Here is a 22,643-nt window from a genome sequence, read left to right on the forward strand (position 1 = left end):
ATCATTTTATGATTTTTTTTTTAATTATAATGAAGGCTCAAAGAACCTTTTTATGTCTACCACTATACTTTTCTTCCACTCCATCTAGTGAAGATTGATAAAAAGTAGTCGTAATCGAAGTCAACTAGATGGCAGCACAAGTACCAATGATACGATAAAAATATACAAGACCCGCTTGTTTCGTAACAAACATGGCGGCAGATGAGAGCTACGCAGGTATAAAACTGTGAATGTGTGCGTCTATACGTACACAAAATTTCACGTTTGACCACTCTACTCACGCACACATTTATAGTTTACCGGGTGTTCACGGGGCGAGGGGGGAACGTCCATGAAGTTCTGTCAGCATATGCGCAAACGAGGTGCGCATTCGTCGCGTGCGTTGTCGGGATTCTTTGTGCCATTCTTCGCATACCAATAAGAGTATATTCTTTTAAATAACTCATAAATATACATCTTGCCAAAATTCGCCACTTCACCTCACCTTCGAAGCCCGTCCTAGGTAAGTGAAAATTATTTTTAACCCGTTTTTCATACAGTTAATCCGAGATTTTAGTGATTTTTATTCGGGAATGTCAACAATGCGATCGCGATCCTGCAATATTTTACATAGTTGTCGTGTTTGCTTTGGCTCTACTTCCGGTTGTTCGGGTGTCGGCATTTCGCGATGTAAACATTATCTAGTTTTAGGCGTCGGATGTTTCGGAAAGCTCCCTAGGGCACAAAGTGTTCTCAAGGTGTTTTTGTGTTGTTAAATTTGCTCGAGTGTGCTTACTGAGATGGCGCAATTTTCGAAAGACGCGTTATGGAATGGTTCAGTGCGGTCCGTGATACACTTCAGTCGAGTTGGTAGCTTTATGCGATTTGACGTATTCCGCGCGCGGTGATGCTGATGACACTTGTAAGGTTAATTTATGAAATGTCAAATACTTTCCATGTAATTCGCGAGTGAATTTATAACGAACTGACTGTGTGCTAATGATACTAATGCAGTGATAGTTATTATCTAGTGTAATGGACTGTTACTATACGAAGTTTTTTCCAAGACGTGAGTATTTGTGAAGTTAGCGAAAACAAACAAACAAAATTCCTCGAGTTCCTGGAATATTTTCTTAGATTTTCCGCGTGTGGCGCTTTTTCGTGATTGTTTAAATTTTCGTGGGAATATATAAAATGAATTTATTCTTTTTAGAAATAATAGTACGTGTTGTTTTTTAAATAATTTTTAAAACGGATGTAAGTACATTATCCAATAAGAGAGAAATAAAACGAAATTGAATTCCCTTGCCAAGTGACCACTTCAAATAAACTTCAATAACAGTGCAGAAGAGTTCAAAATTAATTTATTTTATTTTTATAATCAATTTTAATGAAATTTTATCAAAGGATTACACTATAGTCAATTGTGTATGATATTAATGGAGTAATTTTTTGAATTAATATTGAATTTCGAATATGAACATTTTATTTAGGTAAAATAATTAACTAACAAACGTTATAATTTTGATTTTCTGTCAACAAAATTTTTCCTTCCGGGAATCTTTAAAAAAAATCTTTATTGAACTTAGTTGATTCTGTTGCATCTTTTGGGCGCGAAAATTTATCCTACTTGAACCCCAAAAACATTTACTTTTGAAGGTTTTTTTTTTCAAAACTATAGGAATATTAGATAGACATCGCCTTTATCAACAATCTTTAATTTACATGCAATCTTACCTGAATCTATTTTATCTGTGGTGTGTACATAAAAACTTAAATAACAATAATAACATTAAATAGCATATTATTGTCTTGTTTTTTAACATAGACCCCAAGATTTTTTCAAAATGTCCGATTATAACCGATTTTAAGATAATGGTTATTTAAGTGAATGTCGCTTGGTCTTTTAGGGTCATTTAGTAGTTGAAAGTAATAGAAAAATGAATTACGGATTCGTGTAAGTGATAAGCTTCCTACTAAAGTGTATGCTAATTGAGCGATTAATTGAAATACTCGCTAATTTTCACGTAATTTTAACAGCAATTGCGATAGAGGTCATGAACGGTGATCACTGTGTGGTAGGTGATAGTTGTAAGGAAGTTCGCCGCCAATCACCAGTAGCACCATGCGGGTATTTCCAGGATGATACGACTAGGGTATCTAATTTTTTTTTATGGAATAGGAGGACAAACGAGCGTACGGGTCACCTGTTGTTAAGTGATCACCGCCGCCCACAATCTCTTGCAACACCAGAGGAATCACAGGAGCGTTGCCGGCCTTTAAGGAAGGTGTACGCGCTTTTTTTCAAGGTACCCATGTCATATCGTCCCGGAAACACCGCACAAGGAAGCTCATTCCACAGCTTTGTAGTACGTGGAAGAAAGCTCCTTGAAAACCGCACTGTGGAGGACCGCCACACATCCAGATGGTGAGGATGATATCCTAACTTGTGGCGTGTCGTGCGAAGGTGGAATTCGGCGGCAGGAATCAGGTTAAACAGCTCTTCGGAACACTCCCCGTGATAAATGCGATAGAAGACACACAATGAAGCGACGTCTCTACGCAACACCAAGTGATCCAGCCGTTCACAGAGCACTGGTTCCCCGACAATTCGAGCTGCTCTGCGTTGCACGCGGTCAATTGGATCGAGCTGATACTGGGGTGCGCCAGACCAGAGATGACATCAATACTCCAAGTGTGGCCGGACCTGCGCTTTGTAGAGATAATTGATATTATACCTCTAGATAGAGTCTCTTGCTGTTAGACAACCGATAAAAACAGACCAGGAATATTAGTTTAGTATGCGTGACAAGCTACTTCTTACATTGCGAGGCTCCCTTGCACAGGATGCCGGCTAGATTATGGGTACCACTACGGCGCCTATTTCTGTCGTGAAGCAGTAATGTCTAAACATTACTGTGTCTCGGTCTGAAGGGCGCCGAAGCTAGTGAAGTTACTGGGAAAATCAGACTTAACATCTTATGTCTCGAGGAGACGAGCGCAATTGCAGTGCCGCTCCTGTCCGTCTCGTCCCTTATTATTATAAAAAAAACACTCGCGATTTGTGTAAGTTTACGTGAAATGCTAAAAATAGAGATTAGTTCTAAACTCAATTTTTTTCGACGTTTTCATAGCTGTCATAGTCTATCTAGACGTATGAATTATCTAAGGGTATCTAATAAAGCTCGTACATCCACTTTAAAGGTCGCCAACGCTCCTGTCACTTCTCTGTTGATGCAAGAGAGTATGGGTCGCGGTCACTGACCATCAGGTGACCCATTTGCTTAAATATTCTCCTCTTCCAATCAAAACAATACCTACGATTTGACTGTAACAGTTTTAGTAAACGTGTCAGACAGTAAGATAACTTCCCTATGTGATTAAGAAAAAGCTATAAAACTAATAGAATTAATTAATGTACCATCATTTAGGTACTTATTAATAATAAAAGATCATTGCCATATTAGCTATTCTAATACTAAATTTAAATTCATGAAACTACCGTCATTTATGTATCAATCCAAATTCAAATATTTTATTTAAAGTAGGATATGAAATCACTTAATCGAAAGTCAAAAACTACCACCCAATCGGAAATGAATGCCGCAGACTTGGGACGAACGGGCGCAAGAAACTCAGCGGGCTTACTTTTTTTTATAAAAATTCGATAAAGTCAAATTTGAATATTTAAATCTGTTGTTGATTGAACGTTTTTAACAATTCTTTTGAATTTCGTTGATACATTTGTTTTCAACTTTTTCTGGGTTTTGTTATAAAATCATATAGGTAGGTACAAGACTTACTTACTCGACTTAGCCGAGCATATTTGTTCCTGGTGTTAACATTATGGTTATGACAGTTTCTAGAAAATTTATTAAGTACATTAGCAAAAATATGTAGAGAGGCAACAGTTATAATTTTTATTTCTTTAAATTTGTTCTCTACAGCACAAAATGGTATTAATATCGGTAGCATCAATCAAGCAATCAATCAAAACATATCTTTGAACAATCCATTGAATATTATTAATAATATTGTTAAACTGATTCATAAAGTTTAAAATGAATGAGACTCGCGAATCAATTTCTAACAATACGATACCGCGAAAACGAATCAAAGATCTTTAGATAGTTCGGATAGGCGCTTCCACTTCGTGTCTGTCGCTCGAGTGACTGCCAAGAGTTATTTTGGTCAATACAGTTGATGTTTTTATTGGTCGCCGCGTCGCCGGTGGAGTCGAACACGATAGAAACACGGCTAGCAATATAGCTGCCACTCCGACCCTCACATCACACCTAATGGACTATCAGGAACGATTTATCACGCTCATGAGACGAACGAACGTAATCAAACATTATTTCTTGCGTTTCGAAATTTAAATTTTGCCGATCTTGAGCTTTTATGCAATTTGAGACACGCATGGGATGAAATACGTAATTGAGTGGGTCTGCCGGATGTCTAAGATTTGCATTTGCGTATAATCCGATTGCCTCTAATGATTTTTCGACGTCGCAATTACGGGAACGAAGAATCATTAGTAGAATTAAAAGCGGCAAAAGGTTGGATCAAATATGTTTTGAGAACGAGATTTCGTAACAAAATATTTAGTGATATTGGTAATCTTTTCTTTTGTTTATGGTAGAGAAGTTTAAAGTGTTTACGTGTCCCCTGATTTTGGGTGATCACCTCCGGCCACATTCTCACTATTCATGAGAATAATCACAGTTGCTTTGCCGACTTTTTTAAAACCTTAGCTCACTGCAAAGAATTGGGAAAGTTTCTTGCGCCGTTATCCTCTCACAGAGCACCATTTCGTCTTGAAGTGATAGAATCTTTTGCTGTAAGCTGCTGAGATTAACTTAGATAAAGTAACTTTTTTAACATAGTGTTATTTCTATTACTTACTACTTGCTAGAAAATATTAAAACGCTTTTCGAACTCACTCGTATTTGTAAAAAGTCCTAACGAAGTTTAAAGAGTATAATTAAAAATTTAAAACTCAACCAAAAATAAAAATATATACTTAATTGTCCCTTTTTTACTTTTAAAAGAATCAATAGGCTTTAAAGACAAGCATTATAAATTAGTTAATGACAGTTATTAGTGATGAGGATCATTTATACTTAGTAATATGAAGTTTTAGGAAGCGTTTATGGTGAATATTGCAATTGAAGCAAATAACAAGAAATACCAAAACATTGATAATTATATCGAAATTCAGCTTTTTCTACTGGTTGATTGAAGACGCCCATTTCCATTTATTTAAACCTGTTAGTGCTTATCGTTATTGTTGATTTTTCCGCCATACTACCTTACTGTGATATTAAAGTATTTTATCTACACCCATGCTTTAAATCCTCTATTAAAGATTCTGAAACAGTTAGCTTATTACCAACATTAAAACACCCAATGTCGTAATAACCATTACATCATCCAAACGAGTGTTATAATGTTGTACTGAATTTCATAACAACACTCCTTGGTTTTTTTTCTATCCCTTCATGCGCAAAGAGTATCAACAAACAGCCACATTCTTATTGCTCGATGCGTGGTATCTGTATGAATTTCAAAAAAAGAACATTTTCGTTTACGCGCGTTCCACACTATCAGAACCTGGCGCGCCGTAAAAAAAAAGTAGGTTATTCGAAACCCCGCCATTTTTCTTGAAAAAATGAGCGATTGAAGTTTTGTCAGCACACCGCCGGATATTTTACACGCTGCAAAAGAACATAATATTCAAGTGAATTTTAATAATTGCACAATACAAAATGTAAATTACTACTAAAATAAATAATTAAGTATTTCATTTACACTTAGTTTATTTGTATAAAATCAGTAATGTATGATATTAAGTTACTACTAGGACTAGCTGTTTTAATGTTAGCAGTAAGCTAACTGTTTCAGAATCTTTTAAATGATTCATATTCTGTGTGTAGATAAAGTCTTGTATGCAACTGTTGATAATTAGGTATTAAAACACTCATGTGATACTATTATCACACTCATCTTCGCCTCGTGAGATAAATCCACATTCGTGTTTTAATACCCCTTATTACACAACAGTTGCTTAAATAACTATAACATCTTTTTTGAACAATAACGGCTCACTTATGGATAACATCTTAATACATATAAATCCAGTGTCCTGATGTTTGTTTCCAGTGAACTCCTAAACTAATGAACGGATTTTAATGGGGATTCATGGAGTGCAGTTTAGTCCAACTCGAGAGATAAGATAGTTTTTATTTCTATTTGGGACCAATAATTATTTTTATTTCCAATATTTGTTTGTATGTACATATTTTCTATGAGAGAATTTATTGACGCACGGCTTGACAGTTCTGCTGTGAAACAATTTCATTATAACAACAATATTTCTTGATAGTATGAAATATTATTGACAAATTCATAAAAAAAGAACAGTTTTTTATTTATTGTGTACAGAACAACGTCTGTCGGGTCAGCTAGTTGTCTCTAAATTCCCAAAAGATATTACATATTTTAAAATTTATTTTACACTTAATTTCGCAGTTTTGGACTAATCCAATCCCAACGGTAATATGTACTCTATCTAATAGGGGTTCTTCATACCCTTAAACGTTAAAGGCGTAGGACTTAAATTAGAGAAGAGAAAAGAAGGAGGTTATCATTTAAATTTACAGCCTTTATAAATTCTGCGAACGTTTATCTGTTTCCGCATTACTTTTTATCAGCTTGTTGTAATTCGATAACAAATTACGTATTTCAGGAAAGTCATAATTGTTCGCAGGCTTAGCTGGATATCTCTAGGCGACACAACGTCATATATTGAGAAAAATATATCTATAATAATTAAATATGGAAAATTTCTAATCTTTGCGTGTTCCTAAGATCTCGTAAAATTAATTAAAATTACGGAATTACTTAATTTAATATATAAAATTCTCGTGTCGGGGTGTTTGTTACCAAACTCCTTCGAAACGACTGAATCGATTTGTATGAAATTTTGTATGCGTATTGGGTAGGTCTGAGAATCGGCCAACATTTGTTTTTCATACCGCTAAATGATAAGGGTGACAAAATTTATATTTTTTTATTACAAATTAAAATTTTCACCTTTTTACGAAAAAAACAGGGAGTTTTTTAATCTCCATTTTTATATTATTCTGTTCCATCCACAGATTTGCAATGGGTTGCAAGATGGCAATGGAATATTAACGTTAACTATTTTTTTTTCTCAATTTAAATTAACCTTCAACCATTGTAATCTGGCAACACAACGTTTGCCGTGTCAGCGAGTAATAATATAATTTCAAAGCCAGAATAAAATAATATAACTAATGGTCAGTTAGTATTAGGCAATAAAATCCACAAGAAAGAGTTCATAGAGAACATTAAAGATTTTGCGGAGTCTGGAGATATGATTGCGTCGTCTATCCAGTAACCTCGCTCTATTCTCGGACCACTATTTGTGTGTTATTCCCGCGTTGAGCCTCTACTGTTACTCTGTCATTATAAACCTTAGGTTAATGCAGGAGAGCTCGAAATTGTCTGCCGTTAACTGGAACAAACTTCCTTTACTCTTGTTAAATCAGTGGGAGTGAAAGGCTCCATCTCTTGTTATTTATCTTAATAATCTTCTTTAGACTTATTAAGTAGATGTTATATATGTTTAAACTATGTATCAATTATATCTTATTAAAGATCGTTTACATTTTTTAGGGCTGGTCATTTGTATTTAGGTATATGACTTTCGTTTTTAAATTAACATTAATTTAAATCCTTTGCAGTGACAAAAAAGGATATGAAACTTGATAATCTTATTCGAATCACTCTCATATATAGCAGATAATCATATAACAGTAGGAGGTTCCTTTGCACAGGATGCCGGTTAGGCTATGGGTACCACAACGGCGCCTTTTCTGCCGTGGAGCATTAATTCAAATTTCAAATACAAATTCAAATATTTTTATTCACAACAGGATTTCACATCACTTATTGAACGTCAAAAATAAACTACCACCCATTCCAAAATAAATGCCTCAGGCCTGAGAAGAACGGGCGCACCAAACTCAGCGGGCTTTTTATTCATCAATAAATATGTTTACAAAGTTATATCGTACAATTAAACTTATTATTTAGTAGCCTGAGGCCGGTCGCTCCATTCCCAATGTGTGGTATCATTAAGAAAGTCATTTATGTTATAGTAACCTTTACCACACAAACGTTTTTTAACAATTCTTTTGAATAACGTAATACTTTTATTTTGAACATTTTCTGGGATCTTGTTGTAAAAGCATATACATTGCCCCACAAAAGACTTACTAACTCGACTTAGCCTAGTAGAAGGCATTATAAGCTTTATGTCTGTTCCTGGTGTTAACATTATGGTTATGATAATGTGACACAATAATGTGTATGCGTTATTGTGTTTCAGTCTGAAGGGCGACGCAGCCAGTGAAATTACTGGGCAAATGAGACTTAACATCTTATGTCTCGCGATGAGCGCAATTGTTGTGCTGTTCAGAGTTTTTGGGTTATTCAAGAATCCTGACTGGCGTATCTATTACCATTACCATCCCTCTCGTCTCGTCTCTTATTAAAAAAAAAAGAATGAAGAATTAATGTTCGTACATTTAGGACTGTTAAAGCAAAAATTAAAAGAATTTAACAATTCTCTCAATTGAGTTCACTGCACGTATTGCAGGTAGCGTTTGATACAAAACCCATTCGTAGTTCACTTGTTAAACTATCGTTGATAGTTGGAATTGTTCTTCGCCCGTAGCCGTTCTTGGCGATTTAATTAAACTTGATATTTGTAGGTTTTATTTCAGCATTGCACGTACGCTTTGATTGTTCGAAGCGGACGGCCTGCGAGCTTCCAACAGAACCTTTTGTCTCCACAGTAGTCAATAATGCACTGCTTATTTATCGTCTTTTGCTTGATTTGCTTTTATTATTTAAGGGTTTTCATGATTGGTTTTGGTTTTTGGTTTTTATTTGCCGTCAGGATAATATTGGTATATATAATGAAAATAGCTCTTCTTCTTCGTCGGATTACTCTTGACAGAGCAGTCGTGGTCACGTCGAACGACGAACGATTCTACGCCAGTTATCCCTGGCTATTGCTTCTCTGGCACATGTGTTGAGGGGAGTATTGGTTAAGGCTTTGATCTGGTCTGGTCTGTCCAGCGCATAGGGGAGCGTCCTCTTGACCTACTGCCGTTGACCCTTCCCTGAACAACAAGTCTCTCTATGGCATGCTGAAAATAGCTAACAGTATATAAATATATATGTATAAAAGATATACTCAAGGGCAGGAGGCAGAAGTAACTCATTTGCATGTTCCTGTTTTTCGCACTATGTTATTAAAAAAAAAAACAGTTGTCTTTTGATCTTTAAGTAATATAATATATATCTGTATAGCCTGTATGACGACCTGTATAGCCGAGTGGTTAGCGATCCTACCTACTAAGCTAGAGGTCCCGGGTTCGAATCCCGGTAGGTGCAAGCATTTATATGATGAATAAGGATGTTTGTTTCCGAGTCATGGATGTTTAAATGTATTTATGTATCTTTATATGAATTTATGTTTGTTTTAGTAAGTATATTGTATTAAATATATACAAAAACAAGACAAGATTACCCGTCCGTCAACAAGGTATTCATCGCGGTGCAATTACAATAATTATTATTCATTAAGTTCTTTGTCAAATTGTAATTAGAGTGATTGTAAATAGTGTGTTTTGAAGTGTAGTACATGGTTTAATGTTATCTCGAAATTTAACAGTGAATCGGAAAAGTTATTTGTGTTTTAAAATTTAACAATTAAGCAGAATAAAATTAAAATTCAAAATTACCCTCAAATGCTATAAAATATTACTTGTAAACAAAACCACTTCAATTTAATTACGAAACTGACAAGTGACAGCTGGAACATACGAGTCTGACATATATCATCTACAAACTTATGAGTGAGTGTCATTTCTTTTTTTTTTTTTTTGGCTTGGAATACTGAGACCTATATAAACAAAAGAAGGTCTTAACGTATTGGCCACGTGGGGCTGTGAATTCATTCCCGACCTAGTACTATCCGACTTGTTATTAAATTTAGAAATTTTATTTGTTAGTAAAATAATTTACGGATTTATACAATGCTACGTTCGCCATCTAAACAATATTCTAACTCTAACCCTGATTTGAGTTCTGAAAATGACTCCCAACAGTCTCAGGCACTAAGGAAACGTAAACAACCTCACTGTGAGTTAACAGAATCTTTCAAGCAATTCACAATTATGATGCAAAATACGCTTTCTGACTTTAAGTCCGACCTAGACATCAAAATATCAAAAATAGGAGAAAATACTGAAAATATCCGGCTGGAATTGGACGCATTGTCTGCATCAATGAATGAGTTTAAGAAAGAGCTGTGTTCTTTACGTAATGACCAAAAGACGACCAGTGAGCAGGTTTTGCAGTTAAGTGAGAAACAAGAGGCTTTGTGTAAAGAAATGGGGGATGTTCAAATCTCTATAGATTTTACTAACAAAATTAATGAAGATGTTAAGCTACGTGTTTCAAAACTTGAGAAAGATGTTAAAAAGTCGGATAACTCTTTATCTAAAATACTGTCACTTGAATCCAAAATCGAAATCCTGGAGGAGCAAGCTAGGAGCTGCAATATAGATATAAGTGGTATACCCGAAAAAAGGAGTGAAAACCTTATTGAACTTATGGAGACTATATGCAGAACTATATGCTTCCCTATTGATCGGAAGGATATTATTGCTATACATCGAGTACCACAAGCTCTACTACAAGTAAACCGGCCTAAAAACATTGTTGTGAAGGTATCTTCTAGGATTCTAAGAGACAACATATTAAGTGCATTCCGAAAAAGAAAAGATATTACATCGGATCAAATAGGCATATCTGGAACGCCTAAACCAATTTATATGAACGAGCATTTGACGTTAGAAAAGAAAAAGTTGTTTCGTATCTGTCGGGAAACTGCAAAGAAAGAAAAATATCAATATGTCTGGATCAAACACGCAACAATACTTGTGCGGGAATCTAACAATCATGCGGCTTTTGCGATACGATCACAGAGTGATATATCTAAAATTAAAGCTGGTGGTAGCAGGATACTTAATGTCAACAAATAATTTATGTTACTTTGTTTTATCAATTTGCTATATTGTGCTATTTAAGTATTTTCACTGTTCATGTTTCCTTTTATGGTGTTTAGTTAAATATTTTTATACGAAAATAATCTCTTGTGTTGTATGTCCGTACATAACGAATGGCGCTTGGATTGTAGGGAGTATAATTCAAACTCGGATCTCATTTATTCTACATTTTATTATCTACGTTTATATAACTGAAATCGCAAAAATTGCTTTGGTAACGTACAATGGGCTTTATAATAATAAAGATGGCTAGCATTACGTGCTACTATCAAAATTGTAGGGGCATTCGCACTAAATTACATACGTTGTACATGAATATTCTTTCTCACGAATATGACTTAATTATATTAATAGAAACATGGTTGATACCTGAAATTGACAATAGTGAGTTCATAGACCAGCGCTACAATGTTTACCGTTGTGATCGCAACCGAAGTGCTACGAATAAAAAGGATGGGGGAGGCGTGTTAATAGCTGTCTTAAAGGGTCTACGACCAATGCCTATAGATTTAATTTATCATAGTAGTTCTTTACAAGGAATGGAACATGTAACTATTTCTCTTCCCAAGTCAAACGGTTCAAACCGACATATTATCACCGCAGTCTACATACCACCGAAAACGTCAATAGAGTCGTATATTGCGTACTTCGATTTATTAATAAGTACTCTAGAAGAAACAACTATAGAAAGTTTCTCGCTTTTTGGGGACTACAACATGCCAAATATAGAATGGGTGTCCAAGATCGATAGTCTTAAAGGCTTTGATTGTAAGGGCACATCCCCACTAAGTACTCACTTAAGTAACTTTTTGTCATATCTTGGGGCAGTGCAGTATAATTGTATTAGAAACGGAACAGGAAAAATATTAGACTTATTAATATCTAACAAAGAGGTTGATATCACTGTACCTACTATTCCACTTTTACCCATAGATAACCATCATCCCCCATTTTGTGTTTCAATCGCTTTTAAGGTTGTTTCTTATCATATGCCGCGGTGCCCACTATTAAAGTATAATTTTTATAAAGCCAATTTTGACTTTATAAACAAGGACCTGGACAATCTTGACTGGCCTACGATACTCAGTACAAGCGATGTAGACGAAGCTGTTGATATTTTTTATAACTCAATTTTTGGTATAATTAAATTATACACTCCTCTAACAAAGCAAAAATCTACTAGATACCCTATTTGGTTTGCATCATCGTTAATTCACATTGCTAAAAACAAGAAAAAAGCTTGGGTTAGGTGGAAGAAGTATAAAAACGCTTCTGATTATGAACAATTTTCTTTATTCAGATCTAGGTTTAAATTAGAATGTAACAAATGTTTCACAAAATATTTATCGTCAGTTGAAGATAGTATAACAAAAAATATTAAACATTTTTGGTCATTTATATCAAATAAAAAAACAAAATGTAGTATTCCTTCGTACATGCGTTACAAAAATCTTCAATCGATTGAACCTTACAGAATTTGTCGAATGTTCTCTGATTTTTTCCACTCTGTGTATGAACCTTCCTCTCTTTCACTCAATACATGGTCGCCCCCGCCAGAATCAACGGCGAATGATATAACTTTAGACTATGTACACCTCACCGAAAATAAGGTTCGAGTAGCATTAAAAACCCTGGATTCATCAAAAGGTACTGGCCCTGATGGGCTGCCTGCATTTTTCCTTGTTAGAACGGCTAATGCCATTTGCAAACCTTTACACCTGATTTTTAATAAATGTATTCTATATGGTGTTTTCCCTGAAGTATGGAAACGTGCAAACATTGTACCAGTTCATAAGAGCGGCTCTAAACATTTAGTGGAAAACTATCGTCCCGTTTCTATTTTATGCGAAGTAGCAAAGGTTTTTGAACGACTTGTTCATAATGAACTTTATCCTGTTGTCCATAGTACAATTTTAGAGGAGCAACATGGTTTTGTTAAAAAGCGATCTACTATTACCAACCTAATTAATTTCACTTCTCTTCTATTTAATAATATGGACAATAACGTTCAAACAGATGTGATTTATACTGATTTTATGAAGGCATTTGACAAGGTGGACCATGAAATTTTGTTAGGTAAAATTGCTTTTAATGGTATACGTGGTAATTTGTTACGCTGGTTTTCTTCTTATATTACAAAAAGAACTCAAAAAGTAGTTATTAATGGATTTAGGTCTGAAAGTATAGATGTCACTTCTGGCGTACCTCAGGGCTCCATACTTGGACCTCTCCTGTTTATTATTTATATTAATGACATAAAGCAATGTTTTGATAATTGTAAATTTTTACTATATGCTGATGATCTAAAAATATTCAAGTCAATTACAAACCTCAACGATTGTGAGTTAATCCAACAGGACCTAAATAGATTATCTGATTATTGCAGAAAGAATAAATTAACATTAAGCCTACATAAATGTAATTCTATCAACTTTTCAAAAAAAAATGCATTATTAATTATAATTATTCTCTTTCTAATGTTACGTTGAGTAAAGTTTTATCTGTTAGGGACCTAGGAGTTATTTTGGATAATAAATTACACTTAAATCTTCATATTGACAAAATTGTTAACACTGCTTTCAAAATGTATGGATTTATCATGAGAACATCCATTGACTTTAAGAAGCCCTATACTTTTTTACATTTATATAAATCCCTTGTACGTTCCCAATTGGAATATGCCGTTCCTATTTGGCACCCTTTTTATAAAAAGTATTACGAAATGATAGAAAATGTCCAACGTAAATTCTTAAGATCCATGAGTTACAGATGCTATGACAATTACAATATGTCGTACGCAGATTTGATAGATAAGTATAAACTACTATCCCTTCAATCAAGGCGCAAACTTCTTCAATGTATGTTTCTGCACGGCATACATAGCAAATTTGATTGTACAGAATTGACCAACAAATTAAATTATGTTATTCCTAGAACAGCCCATATCCGAGGACTGTGTAATCGTAAACTTTTTGCAACAGGTAAATTTCGTACTAATGCAGGAATAAGATCACCTCTGCATCAATTAGTTGACAATTACAACAAAGAATTCATTAGTGTTGACATTTTCCATTTATCCGAGAGCCAGTTCAAGTGCCAAATTAAAAAAAAAATACTGGATAATATTTGATTTATTTACATACATTCTTTTAAATACCTACTGATCATCATAAGTACTTTAGGTTAATATCATTGTATATATAGTCATAATTTAGTGTAGATTTGTGTAGATAATTATTTCTTTTGTTTTCCTTTTTGTGTTTATTAATTGTTTGATTTCTATAAATTTAATTTACTCCAACTAGCCATAATATTAAGAACATTGTGTATTTCTCTTTAGTTTCAATTAGTATTGTATTAACATTTATTTTTGTACCTAACATTGAATACCTCTAAGTTTTTCATAGTAAGATGTGGATAGCGTATCTGACTACAATTTTATTAGACTTAATTGTTATTTCTTTATGTATCTACTTTGTAAGTTGTAGTTGTTTGCTTTTCCTAATAAAAAAAAAAAAAAAAAAAAAAAAATATCATTGTCTTGTAACCCATAACACAGGCTATAGATGCTTAACTTGGGGCAAGATAATTTGTGTAAAAAGTGTGTCAATATTATTATTATTATTATATACCATATTACTCAGTGAAATTAACTAGTTTTTAAATCGCTAAAGGAGTTTTGTATTTATTTCATACAAAAAATAATCTTTTGACTTAAATTGGTAGCATGTTTCCGATGGTCATAAATATTGCAACGATCACAAGGAATTTGCAAATTAGAGCTCAACTTGCGTGTTATCTTATGCTCGTCTTTTATCTAACGTGGACTCCTGATTTAAAATCAGCATACTAAAAACTTCTACAATGTTTATGGTATTACGAGTATTATATAAAATGATAAATTATTATTATTTAAAATTTATTTAATTTTACATCGTAATGCTATAAACTTGAAGAGATAACTGGAATTAATTAATCTCGTTTTTGTTATTATTTTATTATGAACATGAACAAATATTATGTGTAATTAAATGTCGATTCTCTTTTGCTCCTTGTGGTATCCAAGGTAGTTCTATTCTTGCTGGAGTTGCAGCATCAACTGCCGAAGACAAAAAAGGGCCGAAATATGTCGTTTTCAGTGACCCCTCACACCTTTGTGCCATTTGGTGTCGAGACACCTGGAGACCAGAGGCTCGGAAATTGTAAAAGCTACTGGAAGCCAACAATTAAATTTGAAATTATATTGCCGCCATTTCTGAACATTAATAACAGTTTTACCAGTGGGAGGCTCCTTTGCACAGGATGCCGGCTACATTATGGGTACCACAACGGCGACTATTTCTGCTGGAGTAAACATTACTGTGTTTCGGTCTCAAGGGCGCCGTAGCTAGTGAAATTACTGGTCAAATAAGACTTAACATCTGGCTATTTAAGAATCCTGAGCGGCACTGCATTGTAATAGACAGGGCGTATTACCATCAGCTGAACGTACTGCTCGTCACGTTCATAAAAAAAACAAAAAGAAAGTTACAATAACACACGTTTAAAACATAGATAATATTAACAGATAAAGTAAAACATTAAATACTTCAGAACAGGACAAGATAATACAAAATCATAATCCCTTTAGCATAACTATTCCAAGAAACTTATTAGCTTGTCGCAAATTTCATTATCGCGGTCGGCGGTGGCATTGTTATCAGCGCTTTATCGTGAAAAGTGAATGACAAACTCTCAATATTACTTGGGAACATAATATTTACAATACGAACTGTGGTTTGGCGCCACTTAAAGTAGAGTTATCTTCAGCAATTAAGTCATCTGCACAAGATGAATAGAAACGACTTATGAACCGTATTTTTTTATGATAATAAGGGATCAGACGTTCAGCTGATGTTCATTACAATGCAGTGCCGCTCAGGATTCTTGGAAAACCCCAAAAATTCTGAGCGGCACTACAATTGCGCCCGTCACCATGAGACGTAAGATGTTAAGTCTCATTTGCCCAATAATTTCTATAGCTACGGCGCCCTTCAGACCGAAACACAACAATGCTTACACATAACTGCTTCACGGCAGAAATAAGCGCCGCTGTGGGACCCATCATCTAGTCGGCATCCTGTGCAAAGGAGCCTCAGAGTTTTGGGTTTTTCAAGAATCCTGAGGGGCACGGCATTGTAATGGGCAGGACGTATCAATTACCATCACTTGAACGTCCTGCTCGTCTCATCCCTTATATAAGTCATAAAAAAAGTCTTTTGTTGTCACTGATACGATAATTGGTCTTCGCCGCGCTCCAAATAGATACCGCAGGCGTAGTCGCACAGTGCGGCAACTAATACTACGCCCAAGTGGGCATACACGAGCCAGTCTCGAACAGTATGTTACGTTGACGTGCCACATGTTCTGTTAAAAGTTTGCTAATAATTGAAACTAAAATCACAGCTAAAATGCCTGTTAAATCTTTGTAAAAGTAATACTACAAGAAATAAGAAAGACACTGGGATCACATATCATCAGTAAGTATTTTGTATTCATAAAATAAAAAATACTTAAAAAATTAATTTGCAAAATAACACGAAGCGTATGTTACAAAATTTGAAAGATGCCATTGAGTGTCAAGATGCCACGCACACGAGCATCTAATAGTTGCCGTAATAAAAAAGCTATTGTTCTTAGGTAGTGCGGTATCTAGTTGGAGCGCAGCGGAGACCAATCTCGACATCTAGAATACGATCCTTAAGATGTAATTCACCGTACACGTGTATGACACCGCAGCGAATACCAATCTTAATATCAACTCAATGCTATGTTGGTGTATTTACGAGGGCATTAAGTTCTGGTCTTAATGTCTGTAATGTATTAAGTGGACTGTATTAAGTGGTGGTTTATTGATTTTCACGTAGCTTTCCAGTCCATATCTCCGTGTGTACATGCAAATATTTGGAACTCGATGAAGATTATTTATTGAAGTAGGCGTTACTTTGCGGAAATCCATAATTATCTGCAAGACTGCAACGAAGAACTCTCGTGCCAGATTTTGGCGACTCAACATGTCCTGAGGATGCCTCGCGTTGAGGCGAAACACGTGTCGAATTGTTTGAAGACAAATATTGGCAGAATTAACACTAAAGAAAAACTCAAATCATTTGGATCGATGAAGATTATAAAATTATATTCTTAAGCTTTATGTTATCGATATTTAAGGTATTTAGCTAAAAATTGTATTCAATATTTCAGTTAATTTTTATTGAATAGGCGGGAAAAAGCTATTATCTCAGCAATATAGCTAAAGAAGTATTTTTATATTGTTAGTATTCGTATTCATTTATATTAAAAAATAGGATATTAAATCACTCATTGAACATCGAGATGCACACATTCGAAAGTACATGGCTCAGACCTGAGAAGAACAGGCCCAAAAAAGGCAGTGGGCCTCATTTTTTAGTAAAACTTAAATGAAAAAAATCCTAATAAAACCAGGGGCCGTTGCTCTATTCCCATCGTGGGGTACTTTCAAGAAAGTTATCCATATTAATATAACATAACATTCAAATGTAATAAGTTTGGTTAAGATTTGTCTTTAAACAATTCGACACGTGTTTCGCCTATACACGGGGCATCGCCGCAGGAGTTGTTGACTCGCCAAATTGTGGCACGACACTCCAGCATTAACACTCGAGTAAACTAATATTGGGATAATTATAGATTAACACAAAGTAACGCCTAATTCAATCAATATTATGTCATATTATTACTATCATAATATATATTATATATATCTTAACACAGAGTAGATATTATAGATAATTTTTTTATGCCAATACGGGACGAGACGAGCAGGCCGTTCAGCTGACGGTAATTGGTACACCCTGCCCATTACAATGCAGTACCGCTCAGGATTCTTGAATAAACCAAATACTCTAAGCGGCACTACAATAATTGTGCTTAAGATATAAGACGACGGCACCCTTCAGACAGTGGTGCCCATAGTCTATCCGGCATCCTGTGCAAAGGAGCCTCCCACTGGTTATTTATTAACCCACGTGTACGCAAACAATTGTGCTTCGTTTATTATAACACGTCAATTCGTTCAATTTTAATCTCATATATAAACTACTAGAATTTTGAAAGGATAACACGTAATTTCTTTTTAATACATTAACTAAATTAAAATTATTAAAAAAAAATCGGCCGACAATTTGATAATTGCCTAGTCGACACATACATTATTATTTATATCATTACTGCGACACGCTTTTAGGAGTTTTATGATGTGTCGTTACTTCAAATTAACTGCTCGTTCTAGTGTTTATTACTAGTAACTGCACGCGACGGCGCCCTCGAAGATTTCGTTTTCGTTGACATTGGAATCTGACCTTTGAGTCGAATTTTATTACGGACCCAGATTTATTTTCTAAAATAAAAGTATCCTACGTTATTTTTTATTATAAGAACTATCCGCCAGTGAATATCCCATCAAAATCAGGCAGCTGTTTCATAGATAACCCGGATAGTAAATAAAAAAAATTGAAAAATTCTCCGCGTGATAGCAACGTATTATATTTTTAATTCTGAATGAGAAATAGACAATCTCAAAGGCGTATGATATAAATGAAAGGGTGTAAAGTGCGGCTTGCACAGTTCTGTCTCGGATTCTGAATCTTCTCAGTCTAACACCTCCATTTAAGTTCCGTCAACGCTCCTGTGATTGTGATCTAGCATTGCAAGAGAATGTGGGAGGCGGTGATGCACCGTACTCTCGTTTGTCCTCCTTTTCCATAAAAAAATTATCTTTTATGATGTATAATGATCATCTACTAAATCGCCAATAAAAGTTGGTTTTAGAAATTTATTTATTGAAAAGCGCATTACTTATTTCATTAAACCTGATGTTGATTTTACCAAATAGAGAATGAATTTGCTTGCGAAGCATATTCTCGCACCATTCGACAAACCAGGCTGGTTAGTTCAACACTTACATTGTTCGCAATCAACTCATTTCCTAGGTCTTGTATTGTAGCAACAATGTCCTATCACCAGATATTAAGTGGGTGATAATTTATTAAGGCAATATCGATAAATCGTGATTTTATTATCGCTCCTTTGATTTATATTTAATACACGAGAGAGCTGTGGAGTGTTTTAGCCTCAATTCTCAAAGCAGAAGATTGATGTTAAGTCTCTCGGTTCCTACGGACACGAAAGGAACCCGGCTGTCGCGCGATAAATTAACGCAACTCGTATTAGAAACAAGAATAATAAAACTAATGTCGTCTCGCTCGAACACATCTGAAGACCACTTGAATGAAAAGGATGGAAATAGATGCGTTACGACAGGACCGCTTTTTATTATTCCATGACGAAGGCAACCGTTATCCCTTTTAACTTTACTTAATGACGACTTAAGTGAAGGTTGTGATGAAGTTTTAAAATGAGTTAAGCGTTAATTTATTTTGTTTGAATTATACTTATTTTACGATGGTTTTATATTTAATAAAGGAGATATATATAATAAACAGATTAATTACTGTTTCTATTAGACATGATTAGATAGTTAGATTATATAGAATTAAGTATTTTCGATGCGGTCAATTATTATTGCAGCATTACTCGTGTCTCGAGTTTTGTAAAAATGATTATAGGTACCACAACGGCGTCTATTTCTGTCGTGAAGCAGTTATGTGTAAGCATTATTGTGTTTCGGTGTGAAGGGCGCCGTAGCTAATTAAATTACTGGGCAAATTAGACTTAACATCTTATGTCTTATGACGAACGCAATTGTAGTGCCGCTCAGAATTTTTGGGTATTTCAAAAATCCTGAACAGCACTGCATTAAAATGAGCAGGGCATATCAATTAGCATCAGCCGAACGTCCTGCTCGTCTCGTCCTATATTTTCATTAAAAAAAACATAGTATCTTCATCACTTCCACTTGAGCTGGCAGATGCAGGACCATGAAATGCTTACTGAATAGGCACCCCAAAGGCCGGTGAAGAATCTCTAAGAACACTGGCATTGCAGATGTTTGCGATCGGTTACTAATTCGAAAAATAAAACAACGAAATCAAAGGCTGTGCAGCACACTGAAAATTATTATAGTCTTTTTAATAAATGTTGTTTGACAATGCCCTGTAGCAAGAATAACTTTTTACTGTTAAATAATCGACGCTGTATTAGTGTTGCTAAATCCGACGTTAATCCTATCGCCAAGTGAATTTTGTAATAAAAATAAATAAATTTAGATTATTTCAAAGATTGCATATAACATTTTAGTGGTTGAGACTTCCCATTAAGTTGTCTTGGGATACTTGTATGGGGAATATTTCGCAACTTCCTTAGCGGGTTCTTAATACTTGATAATATAGAAGAAATAAACAAAAATGATTCAAAATCAAATTTCACAATAATCGCACAATCAAAACAAATCTGAAAACTGCGTGTGTGTGTATATATGTGAGTGAATGGGTGTGTGAAAATTTTATAGTGATAATAGATGGACGTTAGCCGCTGAAAATCAGTTGTGAATTGAAGCTGCTTGCAAAATTTTAATCCAAATAATTATAACGGATGATATTTTGTTTCTTTATTTCATGAATAAATACTTTTGTCGTTTCATTTCTTCGCTTATCGAGTCATAAAAATACTTCATTATAATATATGAACGGTGTTGTAAACGTCTCCATTAGCAGAAGTCTTCCAGGGGCAATAAAATGTCATGATTTACATGTATAAACACACCACGAAGTATATTGAATGCTGCGCGTCATTAAGACAGCGTAAAAATAAATAAAACAAATGTATTTAGGTTAAGTATAATGCGTCGCAACAAGTATGCAAGCGGGCGATCCTAAGAGATTGCCAGTCCGGCCCTGGCGTACCAATCTCCAATCGGTAAATGGTTTAAGTCTTGGTATGCGAACTATTCCCCATGGAATGTCGCAGTCACTACGCTGCACTTATGTGGACGGAGCGAATTTTTTTCTTATCGCAGTGCATTTTCTGCAGGTTTTAAACGCGGACGACATGGCCACGAGTTCCAAGTAAACATACTGACTGATGCGTCATTATGTTATCGGTTGGGCTTGTAATAATTAATCAGTGGAAGGCTCCTTTGCACAGCAGTAGTGTGTAAGCATTATTGTGTTTCGGTCTGACGGGCGCCGTAGCTAGTGAAATTACTGGGCAAATGGGGCTTAACATGTTATGTCGTATCGTCCGTAACAACGCGCAAGGAAACTCAATCCATAGTTCGATTGTACGTGGAAGAGTAAGCGTTAATATTTGACGACCATAGCATGCTATCCTTGTCACACTAGACCAGATAATCTACTCGCACAATTATGCTATAAAAATGAACGAGAATTAAGAATTCCTATTTTTTAACCTTGACTTACTGATCTGAGATTTCAAGTTCTCATTTATAAAACGCATTTTATCGGCGCAGGTTGTAGTCGCCAAACCAGATGAAACGGTATTACCGATATCGCGCGCTCGTTCACTCTTTCAGTATGTATTGTAAGAAGCAGTACGCGGTCTTATTTGACGTTTTTAAACTTGTCACGTCTTGTCTTGTTGTTTAAGCTTTCGAAAATTGTTTTTAGCTTAACATTGGTTGTTACTACGTCGTTTAAGAATCTAGCATAGAACTGACAAAACGGGTAGGTAAGTACATAATTTACAATTATGTTTAAATACCAGCTTGTACCAGAAATTTCTTTCACAACCTTTGATTGACAAGCTTCGACTGGAATAAAGTCTATTTTGTTTTTAATCCTATTTATCGACATTGATGGTTCCCTTAACATAATATTAGTCACTTTTATTTTTTTTAATGTGATAATGCTCACTTCTGGGATTAATTACACCATTTTTTTTTTAAATATTGACACACTTTTTACACAAATTATCTTGTCCCAAATTAAGCATATATAGCCTGTGTTATGGGTTACAAGACAATGATATATTTAATACAATATACTTACTTAAACATACATAAATTCATATAAACATACATAAATACATTTAAACATCCATGACTCGGAAACAAACATCCATATTCATCATATAAATGCTTGCACCTACCGGGATTCGAACCCGGGACATCTAGCTTAGTAGATAGGATCGCTTACCACTCGGTTATACAGGTCGTCAAATTAAATTATTACAAAAATTAAATTTGAAAACAACATTTATGAACGATGCGGGACTCGAACCCACGACCTGTCGCATTCCGTGGGAGTGCTCTTCCACTGATCCACGCAAATTATTAGAGTTAATGTATAATACTAAACTCGATATATATACAACACCATTTATTGGTGTATCGAAGTATATTATATTTTATAATCGTATCGAAGTTTCATAATACTAGTATTCAATAATTATTAACCACAATGGTAAATTTTTTAACACGCGCAAACATATTCTTGATTGGCTGTGCACCGCGCGCTGTAGAACCTGTGCTCCGTGTCTGACACGTTCACATCCCGGTAC

At 34.9% G+C, this 22,643-nt stretch overlaps 1 protein-coding gene across 3 annotated transcripts in view; it reads left to right on the forward strand.

Moving 5' to 3' along the window:
• The first annotated feature begins 376 nt into the window (after window positions 1-376).
• Window positions 377-22,643, forward strand: part of LOC126970590 (transcriptional enhancer factor TEF-1) — a 132,641-nt gene continuing 110,374 nt past the window's right edge. The window contains exon 1 of one of the 3 annotated variants that reach the window (XM_050816588.1): window positions 377-502. The gene's annotated coding sequence lies outside the window, so the exon portion shown is untranslated. Of the gene's footprint in view, window positions 503-703; window positions 1,049-22,643 lie in introns of those variants that run through there. The other 2 variants (XM_050816586.1, XM_050816587.1) reach the window with 2 other exon arrangements.

Source organism: Leptidea sinapis, chromosome 21 (assembly GCF_905404315.1).
Source record: "Leptidea sinapis chromosome 21, ilLepSina1.1, whole genome shotgun sequence".
In the NCBI taxonomy this organism is placed as follows: domain Eukaryota; kingdom Metazoa; phylum Arthropoda; class Insecta; order Lepidoptera; family Pieridae; genus Leptidea; species Leptidea sinapis.